This window comes from Adiantum capillus-veneris, chromosome 27, assembly GCF_014529385.1.
Source record: "Adiantum capillus-veneris isolate H3 chromosome 27, ASM1452938v2, whole genome shotgun sequence".
Lineage (NCBI taxonomy): Eukaryota > Viridiplantae > Streptophyta > Polypodiopsida > Polypodiales > Pteridaceae > Adiantum > Adiantum capillus-veneris.
The window spans coordinates 8,620,746-8,640,475 of record NC_140957.1 but is presented as its reverse complement, the minus strand read 5'-3'; the positions used below and the strand labels follow the sequence as shown (position 1 = coordinate 8,640,475).

The 19,730-nt window shown below is 43.0% G+C and overlaps 1 long non-coding RNA gene and 1 pseudogene across 1 annotated transcript in view; both read right to left on the bottom strand.

Moving 5' to 3' along the window:
* The window catches only part of LOC147421473 (uncharacterized), a 48,365-nt gene that overhangs the window by 27,487 nt on the left and 1,148 nt on the right, over nt 1-19,730 (bottom strand). The gene's annotated exons all lie outside the window — the stretch shown is intronic.
* On the bottom strand, nt 6,189-19,718 carry LOC147421474 (uncharacterized; annotated as a pseudogene).

Here is a 19,730-nt window from a genome sequence, read left to right as displayed (position 1 = left end):
ATGAAGGAACAATATACTGCTGATGAAGATTTTGCAAGGATCTTTGAACAGTTACAAGAGGGGCAACATCACGAGCACTACCTCCTCAGAGACGGTTTTATGATGATGCATGGCAGACTTTGTGTCACTAGGCCACTGCGACATAAGGTCATGGAAGAGAGTCATGTCCCACCGTATGCAGGGCATCGTGGCATTGATGCAACAGTTAAAGCGGTAGAGACGTTCTTCTATTTGCCTACCTTGAGGAGAGATGTGGATGCCTTTGTGCGAGCATGCATAGTTTGCCAAAAGGTCAAGTTTGACAGACAAAAGGCACCAGGGTTGTTACAACCACTGCCGATTCCGGATAAGCCATGGGAAAGCATTGCTATGGACTTTATCTTTGATCTTCTAAGGACGCCAACAGGGAATGATGGTATATGGACCATTATCTGCAGGTTCAGCAAGCAGGCCCATTTTATCCCTGTCAGGAAGAAGATAAAATCTGATCAGATGGCACGCTTGTTCATGTACAATGTGTTTAAGTACCATGGTATGCCACAATCGATTATCAGTGATCGTGATCCTCGCATGACCAGTTTATTCTGGAGAGGATTGTTTGAGAACATGGGTACTACGCTCAAGTTCTCGTCTTCGTTTCATCCACAAACTGATGGACAGTCAGAAGAGGCCAATTCTACTGTCTTAGATCTGTTGAAATGCTATGTGTCAGATAATAAGGGCAAGTGGGAACAGTATTTGCCTATGCTTGAGTATGCGTACAATAATACGGTGCATTCGTCTACTGGCAAAGCACCTTTTGAAATTGTTGAAGGCGGCAAAAAGGTTCCTCCCATTTTGCACACAAAGGACAAGATCTTTGAGGCAGATCGATATGTTGAGAACATGGATGAGATGTATAAGAAGATTAAAGTTGCCTTGGAGAAGACTCAGGCAAGACAGAAAAAGGCTGCTGATCGTCACCGTCGTGAATTGCTACTATCACCTGGTGATTGGGTTCTCTTAAGGTTCGAAAAGGCCAGGTTAAAGAAGATGAAGGGCAAGGAACGGCTGTTTCCTAAGCTCAGCATGCGATACTATGGGCCTTTTCAAGTGCTTGACAAGATCAGCGATGTGGCTTACAGGCTGAAATTGCCTGATGCATGGAAGATTCATAATGCGTTTCACGTGAGTCTTCTAAGACCCTTCGTGGGTGATGTGCCAGAAGATATGCCAGTTGAGGATCAGCCAGAAGTTGAGGAACTTGATGAGATCCTGGTACCTGAGCAAGTTTTGGCACATAAGGACAGAAAAGTTAAAGGACAAGTTGCAAGACGCTATTTGGTGAAGTTCAAGAACTATCCGCCTATGGATGCAAAGTGGATGGAAGAGCATGAACTGTCAGAGTCACCAAATGTATTGCAGCTTTACCTTGAAGCCTTTGGGTTACAGCCTACTTATGCCCCAACCCAACGTGTGCAAAGGAGGGGTAATGATAGAGCTAGTACATCAAATGTACATATGAATTCAGTGCCATAGATGGAAATGGCAAAAGTATGAAGGCCTCATTAAGTCATTTGTATCTATGTATGTCACGACCTTTCTTGCGGATACATGCGATGATAAAAGAGTGTTAATAGCACAAGATCATCAATGGCGTGTATTTATGGTATGCAATCGAGGACGTTTGCGATTTCAAGAGGGGGGTATGTCACGAGGACGTGGCAGTTATTAACCATGTCACAGAGATGTGGCAACTGCTAACCTTGGTTGTTGGTTTCTTTCCAATGGGGTTTATTTTATTTATTTTGAGACCCTCTTTTTGAAGTAGCAAACGGTCGGACATTGTATGGCCAATGTGAACGGTAGATTCACCCGCAGACGGGAAGTGGTCGGCACTGGAATTGGTATGGTAAGAGGATGTCTAGGCTCAGAGCAAGATCATATAGGTCCCCCCGTCGCACTTAGCAAGTTGGTGGATACTAGGAAGTGAACTCAATTAAGGCATAAAGTCAAGGTGGGACTACCAACAAAAAGTATCCGACAGTTGGGCCACATTGCATTTTTGGATGCGGTCCCAATGAGGATAGATGGTCAGAGGACCAGTGGGAGCCCAACGGAAGCATCTCCTAAAATTTAGAGAACTGCTATTTTGGGCCACGAAATGTGTTCGCGTCATTACCTTCGGTATGACTAGGGGAACACTTTACAACTCTGCCGCGAAGTCAACTGACGCACCAGTTGAGATATTTTTAGCAGGGAAAGCCCAAACTCGGAAACTGGGCGACGTGTCAGCTTGTGAGCGATTCTGCCACTCTGGGAGGCAAAAACGAGCTGCATATCAACAAAGGGGGCGCCATTTTCAGCCACACGCGGATTGCAACAGGTACAGAAGCTATGGAATGCTTACCTTGCCCTCTATGCACAGTATGGTGACGGGAGTGATGCCCCGCACGCTACATACTGCTCTCTTTCTCCCCTACGTGCAGTTATGTGATGCCCCACAAGAGGGCTACTCATTTGACTGATGTACAGTTGTGTGGGTTCATGCTTTTGTGCTGAGGCAAGAGCCTCCTTGAGCAGGAACAGGGGTAGCTAACTGCTGCTCCAAAGCAGGCACTGGTGAGGGTCATAACCTCACCGTACAGGTGCAAAATCAGCGCTGTGTATGCGTTGTAATTTGACTGTTTTTCAGCCATACGGACGCCAGGATCATTGGGAATCGTGCCCCACTGGCAAAGGACAGTTAGGGGACTGTTTGGGGCTGAAAACAGGGCAAAAACCAGTAAATACAGCGTGCTGAATTTACTGTTTTTGGACAGGAATCAGAGGGTATACGACAGTGCAAGCGAGTTCCAGCAGGGGAATTGGTTTCGCGCAAGTTTTGGGGCTGTTATGCTGCCGAAATTTGGCCAAATCAAATGGTATCTAGGTGGATACACGTGAAGGATTCCCAGGACCTTACCTTGTAATTTACCCTCCTAAAGAATAAAGAAATACCGAAAGGGGCGCCAATTTTGGGGCCTACAGGTTGTCGGCGTCTGCTCGGAGCATTCTAGCTTCCGAGCCATGTGTGTATTCAAGTGTTAACTCCCGCCGCAGGTTCTCTTTGCAAAGTGCTCTGTGTGTGTGTTTAAAGTAAAGAATTTCGGGTGAAAGCCAACGCCTACCGCCCTACGGGCCGGTTACAATCTGTATTTGGGCGATGGAGATGCTCACATCACTCCAGAGATGTATGCTGCGAAAGAGCGTCTTCGTCAGAGAGCAACAGTTTTAATGATTAGGCAGTTGAGGCTTTGGTGAAATCTTTTGTTTTCAAAGAAGTTGCCCCTACTTCTACTTCTCGAGCACATGGTCCACGACCAGCTACTCCCATGCCAGTAGCGCCTGTTGCTCCAGTAGTGGCTACAGCTTTTGTCCTTGCTCAGCCGGTGACTACAGCTTCTCAGTCGGTTGCACAGCCAGTCTCTGCTCCTACTCCATGCTATACTCTTCTTGGCCATTTTGGTGGGAGATCTCTCTTTGATATGATGGTTGATGAGGAGGCATCTATGATGATAGATTCTGCTTCCATGGGCTTCATTACACAGTCTACAAAGATGATCAGATCATCAATGGGAATGCAATGGAAGCATCTTCTAAAATTTAGGGAGTTGTTATTTTTGGCCATGAAATGTGTTCACGTCATTTTGTCCGAAATGACGAGCGGATCAATTTTCACCAAAGGATTGATACCAATTTCTTTGTAGATTAGAAGATTTTGACTAGAATGTCTATTGCAAGAAATGCTTTAAAAGCTGCCAAGTGGCACCGCAAGCACACACTTACCCAGAAAGAGATTTCGATTTCAAGCTGGGGGTTGCTTATGCTCTCAAGAGCAACTCCTTCTTCATTTAATGGTGGATTTTCAGGTTTGAAGCTTTAATGGAAAGCTTACGTTCTCCCCTGTCTCATGTGCAGTGATGCTCCGCACTCACTGGTCACCCCTCCCTATTCTGATTACACTGTGATGCTCATGTCATGGGCTACTCTCTTGAAATGTACAGTAAATCGGTCTATGGTCACATAAAGTGGTGGTCTATCAATATTACCTGGACTTTAAATACACACATTACTGAACAAATCCAAAGATGGAGAGAGAGAGAAACTTTCCTGTATAATAGCCCACTGCCAATGACAGACTACCTGTCTTTGACACTTCCTTGCTCGACACCTGGTAGGCCCCAAAGTCTGGCGCCACTTTTGGTATTTCTTTTTATATTAAAAAGATGAGAGAGTACAATTGGTGAATTCCTAAGCTCCTAGCTGTCCTTACAAGGAATCTGGCAAAATTTCGGCAACATAACTACACTAAAACTTGCCCCAAACAATATACTACTAAGGAGTCTTGTTCAATGTTCCTGTACCTCTCCAAAGAGCTCAAAACAGTAAATTACAGCAGGCTGTAATTTACTGCAGCGGACTGTTTCCGTAATTTGGGAGCACCTAAAGACCTTGTATCCAACCTGGAGGGGTTCCCCACACAACCAAGCACCTGTAGGATCAATTTAGAGCAAAAATACCCACCTGTAATTTCTGCACAGCTGGCTGTACGGCCCTGTTTTCACCTGTAAGTTCACCTCTACAGTCTCTGGACTGTCCCCTGTGATCTGGGCTTGATGCCCCTCAAGTCTGGTAAGCTTCTGGGCACAAAACAGGCCCGAATCAGCTGAAAAACAGCAGCCAAACAGTGCTGTTTTTCAGCACCTGTGAGTACCTGTTAGGAAGTAGCAGTTAGCTACTCCGGTACCTGATCATAAGAGGCTCTTGCCTCAGCAAATTCAGCATGATTCCCACACTTTCCAAACATTAGGTCAATTGATTAGCCCACTAGTGGGGCATTACCACTAACAAAAGAGGAGTAGGTGACCTAGAGGGAGACCAGCTCAACCTCCAGTACATAGAGAGCAGGCAAGAGAGCATGTCAATAGCTTTGGTACCTGCAACAATCCACCATGGGCTGCAAAATGAAGCTCCCAGCTGAATATCGACGCTCCCCTCCAGACTTGGAAATTTGCAGAAATTGTGCCAAGTGGAACACATGTGTGCAATTTCCAGTTTTTCGATTCCGGTCTAAAAATATCTCAACCTGCTGGTCAAATGACCTCACAGCAGAGTAACTTATTGGTCCTCAGGACATTCTGAACACAATGACGCGAAAACATTTCGATGTCCAAAAATAGCAAGTCCCTAAATTTTAGGAGCTGCTTCCTTTGCATTCCCACTAGTCTTCTGACCAGCTTTCAACACTCTGACCACATGCAGAAATGTAATGTAGTCAACGCACAGTGACTTTTTCACTAGTGGCCAATGTGCCACTTTCTTGTCCGGCCAGGCTCACTGCCCAGCATATTCCCAGTGGCCAAGCTCATTGTCCTGACCCACTGTTCTTGTACACTTTCACAAGTCTCTTCCACACTTGTCTAGTACACTTTGACAGGTCAGCTTGTCTTGTACCTTAGTACCCTTTCACAAGACTGCTTGTCAAGCTTCAGTGCTAGTTTTGCTGACCAATGCAAGCTTCAAGGCTCAGGCAAACCACTAGTCCAGTGTCCCGATGGTCTACCTCAACTGGCCATGCAATTGTCCAAGCCTGATCCAAGAATCAATGGGGGATGGCAAAGCAACAGCAGCTCAAGAAAAAGAAAAAGAAAGAAAGTATTTATTTATTTAAATAAATAAATACAGGAGAAAGCAACTGTAAAAATACACCACCTGGTGACACACCCCCTCTTGAAAAATTGCAAGCGACCTCGATTGCATGCCACTCATGCCTCTGATGACACAGAACGACAACAAGATTTCCCCAAGTTATTGAAAAGTGTCATCGCATGATTTAACTTGCTAACACATAACACCGGGCGATGATAGGAAACCCACTACCATTTGTGTCATGCCAAGTTCAAGCCTCACATAAATATACAAATATGTTTTCTTGGAGCCTTTTCATATATACTTCTAGACGCAACCAAGGCGATAGCACATGTCTCCGTACTATTAGGTCACAGTATATATATATAATTCATTCAATTGGAGTGTCACAAGTACAACTTCAAAGCACTGAATTTCATTCAATGACATCTTATGTCAATTTTCTGTACATTAAGCATAAACAGCGAGTGTACTATACAAGAGTAAAGTACAATAATGTACATGGCTTCAAAAAGCCTTCATGTCACTGTAGATTCCAGAAGGAAAGCTTCTTTGTAAAGCTGCAAAATCTGAGGTGAATCAGCCAATTCATCCTCATCCATCCATTTGGCATCCATTGGTGAATAGTTCTTGAACTTCACCAAAAATCTTCGTGCAACTTTACCTTTGACTTTCCTGTCCTTATGTGCCAGAATCTGTTCAGGAATCAGAATTTCATCTAACTCCTCAACCTCAGACTGTTCTTCTTGGACCAAGTCCTCTGGCACATCTCCAATGAAAGGCCTCAACAGGCTCACATGGAATGCATTATGGATCTTCCAATCTTGAGGCAATTTCAGCCTGTATGCCACATCACTGATCTTGCCTGACACTTGAAAAGGGCCATAGTAACGCATACTCAGCTTAGGAAACAGCCGTTCCTTACCCTTTCTCTTTCTTAGACGTGCCTTTTCAAAACGAACCAAGACCCAATCATTCTTTTCAAATAAGTGCTCTCGACGATGCAAGTCAACGGCTCTTTTCTGTTTAGCCTGTGATTTCTCTAAGGCATATTTCACTTTCTTATAAGCTTCTTCCCATCCTTCCACATAACGATCAACTTCAAAAATCTTGTCCTTTGTATGCAATGTGGGAGGCACTTTCTTTCCACCTTCCACTATCTCAAAAGGTGCTTTGCCAGTAGAAGAATGTATTGTATTGTTGTAAGCATACTCAACCGATGGCAAATACTACTCCCATGATGCCTTGTGTTCTGAGACATAGCATTTAAGCAGATCCAAGACAATAGAGTTAGCTTCCTCAGACTGTCCATCTGTCTGTAGATGAAAAGAAGATGAGAACTTGAAAGTAGTACTCATATTCTCAAACACTGCCTTCCAAAACAGGCTAGTCATCCTTGGGTCTCTGTCACTGACAATAGACTGTGGCATCCCATGGTACTTAAAGATATTCTGCATATAAATCTTTACCATGTGCTTTGGCTTAATCTTCTTTCTGACGGGAATGAAATGTGCCTGCTTGCTGAATCTGCAAATGATTGTCCAGATTCCATCATTCCCAAAAGATGTTCTTGGAAGATCAAAGATGAAGTCCATGGCAATACTTTCCCATGGCCTATCCGGAATCGGCAACGGTTGCAATAAACCTGGCGCCTTTTGTCTGTCATACTTGACCTTCTGGCATACTAGGCAAGATCTGACATAAGCATCAACATCACGTCTCAAAGCTGGCCAATAAAAGAAAGTCTCTACTGCTTTCACAGTAGCATCTATTCCACGATGCCCAGCATACGGTGGCGCATGACTTTCTACTAGAACCTTTGGCCTTAGCTGTTTTGTAACACATAGCTTACCATGCATCATGATAAAGCTATCTTTTAGGACATAATGATCATGGTGATGATGACTGATCAGCTACTCATAAATCCCTGAGAAATCTTCGTCAGTAGCATACTGCTCTTTCATATCTTCCAATTCATGGTGATATGAAATTGAAACAGCTGACACTTGTGGTTTGCGAGACAAAGCATCTGCAACCACATTCTTCTTGCCTTCCACATGCACTATCTGAAAATGAAACATTGACAGAAAATTTGCCCAGCGCATGTGTTTCTCTGACAACTTTGTCTGTGTGAGAAAGTATGTGAGAGTCTGGTGATCCGTTTGCACTACAAAATCAGCACCGAGTAAATAGTGCTTCCAGCTGGAAAGTGCATGGATAACAGCCAGCAATTCTTTCTCATAGATCTGGTAGTTCTTCTGTGCGTCAGAGAGTACTCTACTCTCGTATGCCACTACTCGGCCATTCTGCATTAGCACAGTACCAATACTGTTGCCACATGCATCACACTGCACTACAAATGACTTAGACAAATCAGGCAAAAAAAGCTCTGGATCTGTAGTCATTTTCTCTTTTAAGCATCTAAATGCTGCTCTTTCATTATCTGTCCATTTCCATTTGATGTCCTTCTTTTCTAGCGCATGAAGTGGAGAAGCAATCTCTGCAAAATGCCTTACAAATCTTTTGTAGTAAGAGCATAGGCCCAGAAAAGTGCGGACATCATGTACAGTTTTCAAATCTGGCCATGAAATGATTGCCTCTATCTTAGCAGGATCCATCCTGACACCATCTTTGGAAACAATGTGCCCAAGGAAGTGAATCTCTTCCAAGAAGAATTCACTTTTCTTACCATTAATGAGCAGCCTATTTCTCTTAAGCTCTCCAAAGACTGTAGTAAGATGGTCTCTATGCTCCTCTTCATTCTTTGAGAAGACTATCATGTCGTCAAAGAATGTGCCAACAAAGGTTCTGTATGGACGAAAAGTTCTGTCCATCATTCTATTGAAAGTGGCGGGAGCATTGGTCAATCTGAATGGCATCACTAGAAACTCGTATAGACCAAATGTAATCCTGAAAACAGTCTTGTGAATGTCCTCAGGCCTAGGTCTAATCTGATGGTATCCACTTTTCAAATCTATCCTCCTAAAGAGTCCTGCTCCTTGCAACCGATCAAGAATGTCATCTATGCACAAAATAGGAAACCTATTCTTGATCGTATTCTTGTTCAAGGCTCTATAATCAATACACATTCGCCATGAACCGTCCTCCTTCTGTACTAATAACACAGGTGAACAGAAAGGTGAGCTACTAGGCTGTATCAAACCCTTCTCTAAAAGCTCATTGACCTGTGTCATTATCTCTTTCTGCTGGGCTGCACTAACCCTGTACGGTGGCCTATTGGGAATAAGATCTATAGTATGATCTTCCAGCCTCTCAGGAGGTAACTCTCCTGGTAAAGAATCTGAAAAACATTCATTGAATTGATCCAGAAACTTCTTCTATTTTCATCTAGTGCAGACAAGTTAGTTTCAACTTCATTAACAGGCTTTGCAAAAACCAAGTACGCAGAAAGATGTCTTTTCATTACAGAAGTGATAGCAGAAGCAGATATAACTGGAATAGACTCTCCTTTCAGCTTTACATCAAGGGTGAGAGTTCTATCCCTATGTACAAGTGTGATTTTCCTGTTGAAGGCATCCAGTACAGCATGCTTTCTATGACACCATGGCATGCCTAACAGGACATCACATCCTTCCAAGGGCATAATGTAAAACTCCTCTGTGTCCACATAAGTCTGTATGTGCATGCGGAGTTTGCCAAGAATGGGAGTGACAGGTACGGAATGCCCAGGGCATGCTAAGTCAGCCTGTCCTTCAAGTCCCATTTCTTCAGGACGAATCCCCACTTGGCTGTCAATGCCGGAGTGATAAAATTTGCACGAGCTCCAGGATCAAAGAAAATGAGCACTGTAGAATCTCTGATCTTGCACAATTCAAATGCATCAGTACATGGCTGATCACCAACCATGTGAGGAACCAATCCTGCACTCGGCATTGTCTTCTTCTTAGGAGGCTGATCCTTATTCTCCGCATCTTTAGATTGCCTCTGTGGACATTTAGCAGCAATATGCCCTTTTTCCTCGCATATAAAGCATTTTCCAGCTTGCATCAATGCTCTTTTCTCTTCATAAGTCTTGCCATAGAACTCTCTTCTGTCCTTTGCCTTGACCAAATGGCTTCTGAGACTGTCCTAGCTGAAAATTCTTTTTGCCAAAAGGCTTCTTTCCAAAGAAGCTCTTTGCTGGAAAATCCTTCTTTGCCCCTGTTTTCTGTTTGCCCTGAGGTTCCTTCTTTGCAGTGCCTTTAAATCCTCCTGAACCTCCTTGCAGCAATGCATTAGCCATGTTTGCATTCTCAATCATCTGAGTCATGTTTGCAACATTGGTCTTAATGCAGAACTCTCTGATCTCTTTAGGCAAACGACAGCATTACTTCTCTATCTGCTCTAACAGTGGCACAGTTCTGTAAGAAATTACTGGCAAGAGCGCATCCCAGAACTTCTTATTGTACTCTTCCAAGTTAGCACAATTAGCTGCATCAACTTGTGCCATGCTGTCATGACATCCACTTCAAAAGTGTTTGTGAGCCAAGCAAAAGAGAACTGCTATTTAAATTGGACCCAAGTAGCAGGTGCTAGTCCTTGCATCAACAGTGAGGTCCACCACTGTAACGCATTGCCTTTAAGAAAAGTAGCTGCCTTCCGCACCTTGGAAGACTCTGTGAAGTTACCTCCAGAGTATGTTGCATCAAACTGCTGGATAAAGGTCAAAGCCTTTAACTTATCCTGCATACCACTGAATGTATCAAACTTCACTGCTTGACCACCTTCCTTATAGTCTTTAGGCCTCAGATTCTTAGGTGTCAAGTGATCATAGACTGGCGGCATCAAGTAAGGTAAATCCTTTGGTGCCTTTTCTGCACTGATCTCACCAGTCTTAGCTGTCACAGGCTCACTAGGATGAGAGTGACCAGCCTTAGTAGTTAGGATTGCAGCAGCGTCACCGTGAAACACGTTTCATTGGGGGTGAAACGTGAAATGCTGAAACGTTTCGTTTCAGGGGTGAAACACCCCCAGGTGAAACGTTTGGCTTTAGTGAAAAAATCGATTTTTTTAAATTGGTTCTGCTGCAGCCGACTCCTTTTTATAACCATATAATAAAGACATTAGGACATCATATTCTAACGTGAAGTTACGTGATTGACGAATCGTTTAATCGCATGCGAGCTCGAAGTTCCAACGTGCTGCTGCCTTATTGGGTATTCGCGTTACAGCAGCCAGCTTGAATATTCGCGTTACAGCTGCGAGCTTGAGGCCTCAGACACGTAGACACGTCACACGTGCGCGCTAGTTCAAACTTCAACTTAACAGGCTGCAAGTTGGTGCGCGTTAGCAGATTGGTGCAGCCGTGTGCTTGCCACTTGGGCCTTGATTCGTAGCTTGTTGCCTGCCTCTCTGATCGGCTGAAGCGTGGGTGGTTAGTCACCAAGGGCAAGTCTCCCTCTCTTTCTTCTCATACACACAGACACACCCATGTATACAATGGATCCACGACTCCACTGTCAAATTTCAATCAGAATTCCCCTCTCTCTATCTCGATTCTCTCTCTCTTGTATCCTCTCACACACACGTCACATACAATACACACGTCACATGTATGATGTCAAGCATTGTCAACAGTCACATGTATCATGATTGATGTGACATGTGTGCTTATTATGTCAACAGTCAGGACTCAGATGTTCATGGCACATCGTACATGTACAATATATTCATGCGCTCATGTGACATGTGACATGTGACATGTCTCGGTCTCTCTATCTCAAGTCTAATGTCTCCTGTTATGATTCCTGGTCCATGAATCATGAATCACGATTCATATATACTAAGTTTTACTGTTTTTTCTAATGCAGCTTTTTACTAGTTCCATCATCATGGCATCACACTCAAGAAAACAACCAGTTATTGACCGAGACCCATGGGAATCTACAATCTTCATATCAAAATATCGTAAGTCAAGCTCAAGGCGTGTAGTATGTAAGCTTTGTGGAGATGTCTTGACAGGAGGTGTGACCCGCCTATAGGCACACTATGCTTGGGTTGGCAGTAAGGGAAAAGAGGCATACAAAGCTGTTACTGAAGACTTGTGGATTGCACATGGGGGTGAAAGAGCAAGGTATATTAGCATCTCAGGAAGTATTGAAGCACATATTTCTGAAGAAAAATTACAAGCCATTGTGGATGGAGAGAGAGCCAAGCTTGCATCCTCGCATCGTCCTCTGCCTACACCGAATACAGTGCCTACCACAGCCACTACTAGCAACCGAAGAGCCTTGCTACCAAATGTTGACACTGTTACTCTAGGAGACAATGCAAGCTTCAAATATGGATGTCACCGGTACTCCTTCAACCAGTGCAACACAAGATACTCAAGCTCCTACAACAATGGAACAACATGCTACACGAGGAAAAAAGAGGGCACGTGGCACTGGACGTATAGCTACATTGGAAGAGGTATGGGCTCCTAGCTTGAAAAAGAAGGCAGAAATTGCTGAGGAGCGATTCTTCTATCAATGCAACATAGTATTCAATGTTGCACGCACAGGGGCATACAAGCGATTTGTAAATGCTATCTCAGCTGCAGCAACTGCTGGAGCGTCAATTACTCCTGCCGGCTCTGAGGCTCTTCGTACTACAAGATTGACACGTCAAGTTGACATGGTACATGACATGTTGAATGGGCATAGAGAGTCATGGGCATTGTATGGTTGTACCATCATCTCCGATGGATGGAAGGATGTGCGGAAGCGTCATCTCCTAAATATCCTAGTAGCTTGCTGCACTGGAACAACCTTCTTACGAGCCATCGATGTTTCAAAGGCTGGTGTCCGAATTACTGGTATGACTATTTATGGTTGAACCCTAAAAGTAACGTGCCTTTTCTATGTTGTCTGTAGAATCTAGATGATATCTTACTCGCTACTTAACCTAATGTACATTGTATACCTTAATTGGTTGTAGGGGAGCTAATTTTCCGCCACATAAGTGAGGCAATTGAGGAGGTTGGACCACAGAATGTTGTTCAAGTGGTCACTAACAATGCAAGCAATTGCAAGCTGATGGGAGAGTTAATTGAAGCTAAATATGCACACATCGTGTGGACTCCCTGTGCAGCTCACTCTATTGACCTAATGATGGAGGACATTGCAGAGCTTCCATGGGTTGCTAGCATAATTACTAAAGCTTTATTGCTTATCAACTTTATCCGTCGTAAGACATTTGCTCTAAACTTATTCACTCACCATTGCAAGTGGGTCCTAAAGAAGCCAGCAAAAACCCAATTTTCCTACATCTTCATTGTATTGTGTTGGTGAGTAACCATGTTCTTAAATTGAACTAGTTGCTATTCATAACTCTAATATCTTTCACTTCTAATAGAGATTATGTGTTCATATTCCAGATTGGTGAAGTGCAAGGATAGCCTCAGGCGCATGGTAGTCGACGAGACATGGATAGATTGGCCAGAGTCTACCTCAATTACTGCTATGGCAATTGTAGATGGCATCATTAATAACAATGAGTTTTGGAGAGAAGCTGATGCTCTTCAAGAAGCCCTTCTTCCAATCGTATGTGTGTTGCGCGTATGTGATAGTGAAGGATCTACCATGGGCCTTCTCTATGAGTTTATGGATAGATTGAGGCGTGCAATACATGATTGTACAATACTCAGTCGTGAAAGGTCAAAATTCAAACTCACATATCCATTTATGCACTTCATCACTTTCAAGTATATCTTAAAACTATGTTTTCTTTTGTCATCTTCTCTATGTAGGGTAGAAGAGATTCTCGAAATATTTGACACAAGATGGAGGTGGTATAGGCGTCCCATACATTGTGTAGCGCATATCTTACATCCGGCATGGAGGAGTGAGCCACAAAGATTTGATCGTGTGCTTTTATCTCGGTGGAATTCGTATGTAGAAAGGATCTATAGGACTAATGGCGTGGTACAAAATCAATTAGAGGAAGATCTTCTGGAATATAGAGGTAGTATTTGGTAATAATGCCAGAGTGTGTATCAAAATAAAAAAGATCATATTTATGTAACTGATGATCTTCTTATAATGTACAATCAGGAAATAGGGGTAACTTTGGTCGTGCTATAGCAAAGGATGCTGAAAACCAGGCACTCCCTGTTTCATGGTGGGAGAAATTTGGGGGCTTTAATCCCACCTTGCAATCTTTGGCTTTGCGAGTTCTCTCGCAAGAAGTAAGCTCCTCCGGTGCAGAACGACTATGGAGTATATGGGGGATATACATACAAAAGATCGAAATAGGTAAACAATCATCTTCTGAATCTCAACTTTTCATGTGTCATCATGTACAGTGTCATGACTCATATTTTGTACTTATTGATGATGTATGATCATTGATGATGTACACTTTCTTTCTTTGTAGGCTCAACACCCCACAACTCGATAAGTTGGCGTATGTAAATGCTAACCTTCGAGTACTTGAAAAGACCGGAGGCTTGGATGATTTGGGCGGTGTGACGTGGCTTCCAAAGCAAGTTGATCATCGACATATTAAAGTTAACCCTGCTGATGTCTCAAGTCTTCAACCACACACTATCGAGGATGATGTTTATGATTTCATTCGAGAGGAAATGATGAGATACTCCCGACAAACTCGCTCAACTACTAGAGGCTTCCAAAGCAAGTTGATCATCGACATATTAAAGTTAACCCTGCTGATGTCTCAAGTCTTCAACCACACACTATCGAGGATGATGTTTATGATTTCATTCGAGAGGAAATGATGAGATACTCTCGACAAACTCGCTCAACTACTAGACGCAATCTTCAAGGAGCAACAGATGCTGGCACAAGTAGTTCTCATCCTTGTAGAGGCCGTGCACGAGGAGGCCGTTCCAGGTCTCGAGGTGCAGGTCCTTTGAGCTCTAGGCGGCTTACTCCCACTCCTTCTGAGTGTGAGAGTGAGGCCTCTTCTCATTCGGAGGAATCTGAGTAAACTCCGGAGTCCGGAGATTGATGTTCAAAGCAAACGAATGTCTATTTTTTATTTTTCAGATTATACGTTGTATCTTAATTTCATCCTTCAAGGCATGGATTTTGGCTTTCGAGTTTTAGAGTTTTGACTCTTGAGGACTCTTGACCAGGACATTGTGGTTTTAACTTTTGTCTCTTGACTCTTGTGATATACTCAGGAGACATGAATTATGAAATAAGAACTTCTTTAAGTTATGATCATGCTTCAGAAATTGTAATTCTTGACTACTTGATTGTGTGTTGAATAATGAATTTAAGCATGGTTCTACCGTTTTCTGCACATATATGTTGTATCTTGTGAAAGTATCTATGTTGGTACATGCATATATATGTATCTTTTGTAATTGTAATGGTTTATTTAATGACGTTTCGGTAGACATTTCAGTAAGTTCTGATTTGGGGCTGAAACATTTCGGGGTGAAACACCCCGTTTCGCATATGAAACGTTTCAGGGGTGAAACGTTTCGCGGTGACGCTGGATTGCAGGCGTCAATACTGGACTGAAAGTAGTATGGAAGCCTGGTAATGTCCCTAGACTTGCATAACGAGGGTTCACTGCATCTGTGGGCATCATCCCTGGTGACCCTCTTGGCATAAAACCTGGGAAACTGGTGGGTTGCCTTGCCATGGCTTGAAAAATAGACCCACCTCCAAAGTATCCAGGTTGGGCAGCAGTAAAAGGTGAAATGGTCGACAAAACTTGCTGCACATTACTGCCCTGACCATTCACTGCAGGATCCTGTGCCAATGTAGCTTCTAGCACTGGACTAGCTGCCACTGCAGGTGTCTTTTCAACACACTCTGGCTTGTCAAGAATCTCTTCTTGCTTTCTTCTAACAGCATGCAGAGACGATTCAGCTTGTGACGACTCCTTTTTGGACTTGAAAAATTTTTGTATCCTGGGATTCTTCACAAGCTCTTGAAATGTGCCAACCATGCTTAAAAGTTGTGCCTGAAACAGGTCTTCCTGCTCCTGTTCCTCAGCTCAGCTGGCAAGTTTGCTTGTGGCACATGTTCTGTTCTGGCAGATGCTGACACCTGAGCACCTGTTGTATCCCTACGGTGTCGGCTGGTAGAAGAGGAACTCTCTTCTGGAGGAAGTTTACCCTTTCCTTTGTCTGCCATAGCTGCAAATCTCTCTCTCCTAATAGAAAATCCTGTAACCAGAGAAAGATATCGTAATCTTTCTCACCTGTAAGATACTCTAAGTGTGTGTATACTTTCACCCAAAACTGTCCATGTCTGAGTCTTTAAGAAAAGCACTCAAATCCCGTCGATGGAACCATAAAACCGGTCTATGGTCACATAAAGCGGTGGTCTATCAATATTACCTAGACTTTAAATACACACATTACTGAACAAATCCAAAGATGGAGAGAGAGAGAAACTTTCCTGTATAATAGCCCACTGCCAATGACAGACTGCCCGTCTTTGACACTTCCTCGCTCGACACCTAGTAGGCCCCAAAGTCTGGCGCCCCTTTCGGTATTTCTTTTTATATTAAAAAGATGAGTACAATTGGTGAATTCCTAAGCTCCTAGCTGTCCTTACAAGGAATCTAGCAAAATTTCAACAACATAACTGCACTAAAACTTGCCCCAAACAATATACTGCTAAGGAGTCCTGTTCACTGTTCCTATACCTCTCCAAAGAGCTCAAAACAGTAAATTACAGCAAGCTGTAATTTACTGCAGCGGACTGTTCCCGTACTTTGGGAGCACCTAAAGACCCTGTATCCAACCTGGAGGGGTTCCCCACACAACCAGGCACATGTAAGATCAATTTAGAGCAAAAATACCCACCTGTAATTTCTGCACAGCTGGCTGTACAGCCCTGTTTTCAGCCATGTTTTCACCTGTAAGTTCACCTCTACAGTCTCTGGACTGTCCCCTGTGATCTGGGCTTGATGCCCCTCAAGTCTGGTAAGCTTCTGGGCACAAAACAGGCCCGAATCAGCTGAAAAACAGCAGCCAAACAGTGCTGTTTTTCAGCACCTGTGAGTACCTGTAAGGGAGTAGCAATTAGCTACTCCGATACCTGATTATAAGAGGCTCTTGCCTCAGCAAATTCAGCATGATTCCCACACTTTCCATACATTAGGTCAATTGATTAGCCCACTAGTGGGGCATTACCACTGACAAAAGAGGAGTAGGTGACCTAGAGGGAGACCAGCTCAACCTCCAGTACATAGAGAGCAGGCAAGAGAGCATGTCAATAGCTTTGGTACCTGCAACAATCCACCATGGGCTGCAAAATGAAGCTCCCAGCTGAATATCGACGCTCCCCCCTCCTCCAGACTTGGAAATTTGCACAAATTGTGCCAAGTGGCACACATGTGTGCAATTTCCACTTTTTTGGTTCCGGTCTAAAAATATCTCAACCTGCTGGTCAAAAGACTTCACAGCAGAGTAACTTATCGGTCCTCAGGACATTCTGAACACAATGACGCGAAAACATTTCGATGTCCAAAAATAGCAAGTCCCTAAATTTTAGGAGCTGCTTCCTCTGCATTCCCACTGGTCTTCTGACTAGCTTTCAACACTCTGACCACATGCAGAAATGTAATGTAGTCAATGCACAGTGACTTTTTCACTGGTGGCCAATGTGCCACTTTCTTCTCCGGCCAAGCTCACTCGAAGTATATTCCCAGTGGCCAAGCTCACTGTCCTGACCCACTATTCTTGTACACTTTCACAAGTCTCTTCCAAACTTGTCTAGTACACTTTGACAAGTCAACTTGTCTTGTACCTTAGTACCCTTTCACAAGACTGCTTGTCAAGCTTCAGTGCTAGTTTTGCTGACCAATGCCAACTTCAAGGCTCACTAGTCCAGTGTCCCAATGGTCTACCTCAACTGGCCATGCAACTGTCCAAGCCTAATCCAAGAATCAATGGGGGATGGCAAAGCAACAACAGCTCAAGAAAAAGAAAAAGAAAAGAAAGTATTTATTTATTTAAATAAATAAATCCAGGAGAAAGCAACTGTAAAAATACACCACCTGGTGACATACAGTGTTGTGGGGAAATGCTTAATTGTTGAGGCAAGAGCCTCTTGAACAAGTACCGGAATTGCTAGCTCCAATTCCAAAGCAGGTACACGCGAAGAGAGAGCTGATTTTTCAAGATTTCTCGCATCAAATCTTGAGTAAATCAAAGGGCAAGTAGCCTATAGTGTGCAGGACCTTAAGGGCTACCTCCAAGTGTGATTAAAACACAAAACAGAGCCAAAAACAAGAAATTACAGCCTGCAGTGTAATTTTGCATGTTTAGGGTTTCGATCATTTTTGGTGCCATTATGCTCTAGTAGCTTCCCTGTAGGGAAAGTGCACACGCATTTTGGAGCGTTTTGGACACATAAAAACAGAAACTGACTTTTCACCAAGTTCTTAAAAGTGCACAATTAGGTGTGGGAAGACACCTCTAGCATGGGAATTTTGACCAGGGTACTTCGTACTGCAAAAATGTTGTCGAAATTGGTCCAGGAATGTGAGTTGTACTCTCACTAGGTTTGGGACAGCTTTGTAACCTTGGCCATTTATTCTCCTTCTGTTAATATTAAAGAAATACCGCAAGGGGCGCCAATCTTTGGAGCCTACAGGGTGTCATAGTTTAGGTACAAGAGCATCCTAGCTTCCTGTGGAATTTTTTAGCTTTGTGTCTTTAAAGTGTAGGTAAAGTTTTAGACAACATTATTGGGTGAAAGTATGGCTTTACTGCCCTTTTGTAGTTCAACGGGCCAATTTCACATCCTCTAGCCCCTCTCATTTTTCTCCTCTCTTGCGACTCTTTCCATGCATCTCGCAATCCTCGAGCAAGACACAATGCACAAGAGATTTTATGTGAGTGTCTCTTGACCCTCTTTAACCCCTATACACATTGAATGATATGGCCTTATATTTGACTTAAGAACCACTAGCACAGAACGCACAAAGAGGCCACTCAAACAACAAACAAGCAAGACACTCACACAGTAGCAAGAGACAACCATAGAAAACAAATACAAACAGGAAAAGAAAAAAAAAAAACATCAAGCAAGAGCAAGTTTAAATTTATCTCAAATGGACAAAATCTACTAGAAAATGCCTTATACATGACTGAGCAAAATAAATGGCAGGGGCCTATTTAAAATAAACTCTAAAAGAGAACTACGTGAAAATCCAATTTTAAAATTAATCACGCTGAGGACAAAAAATTGTAAAGACTTAATCCTATACAGCAACATACAACTAAAACTGAATAGCAAACAGAAACTTGGATTTCTACAATGGCCCATACATAAAACAGAGCAAACTCCCAAAACCTGATGTAAGCTATAGACAAACATAGGAATTCTCAAGACTGGACACATGATGCAGTATGAATACAACTATGAAAGTAAAGGCCACTCAAGTGGACATACATGCTGCCAATTGAATGAGCCTGTATATAAGCAGTTTAACTTGCAAGCCCACACAAAACATCACATATACAACCAAAATTTATAACCAGGTAATTAGATAGCAGCAGAGGATAAACAGATATCACCAGTCACACTAGCTGCACACACCACGTTATTTATGCATGCCACCAGCAGTAAGAAGTTTGAGGCCAAAGTAGAAGCTAAAACACACTAGGGAACATTCATTTAGTAAAGAAAACTAGAACAAAAGAGCAAACAATAATCGAAAGAGTCGAGCGGGTGAACTGACTTACCATATAGATTTTGCAAAGTTTCAAAGCTGTCATTAAACATGCAGAACAAACTGAGAGTATACAAGAACCTATAATTGATCGAGATGTCTGAGCCAGAGTCTCCTTGCAGCTGGCAGTAAGATGATTTTAAGCACAGCCATGGTATTCAGTGATTCACACAAGTGATCGGTATATACTTCCCCTAACAGCAAGATTAAAATTGCAGTTTACATTCAGAAGACCCATGTGCAAACGTAAGGCAATAAAACGAAATAGAGACAGCCATCGTATCCAATAAGTCACAGAAGTCATCAGCTAAAACCTGTGCCAACTAACATTCAACAACAAATTCACTGTAATGGTACTCAATATGTTGAAGATTCACTTAACTTAATAACTGCTTAAAATAATACAGAAAAGAGGA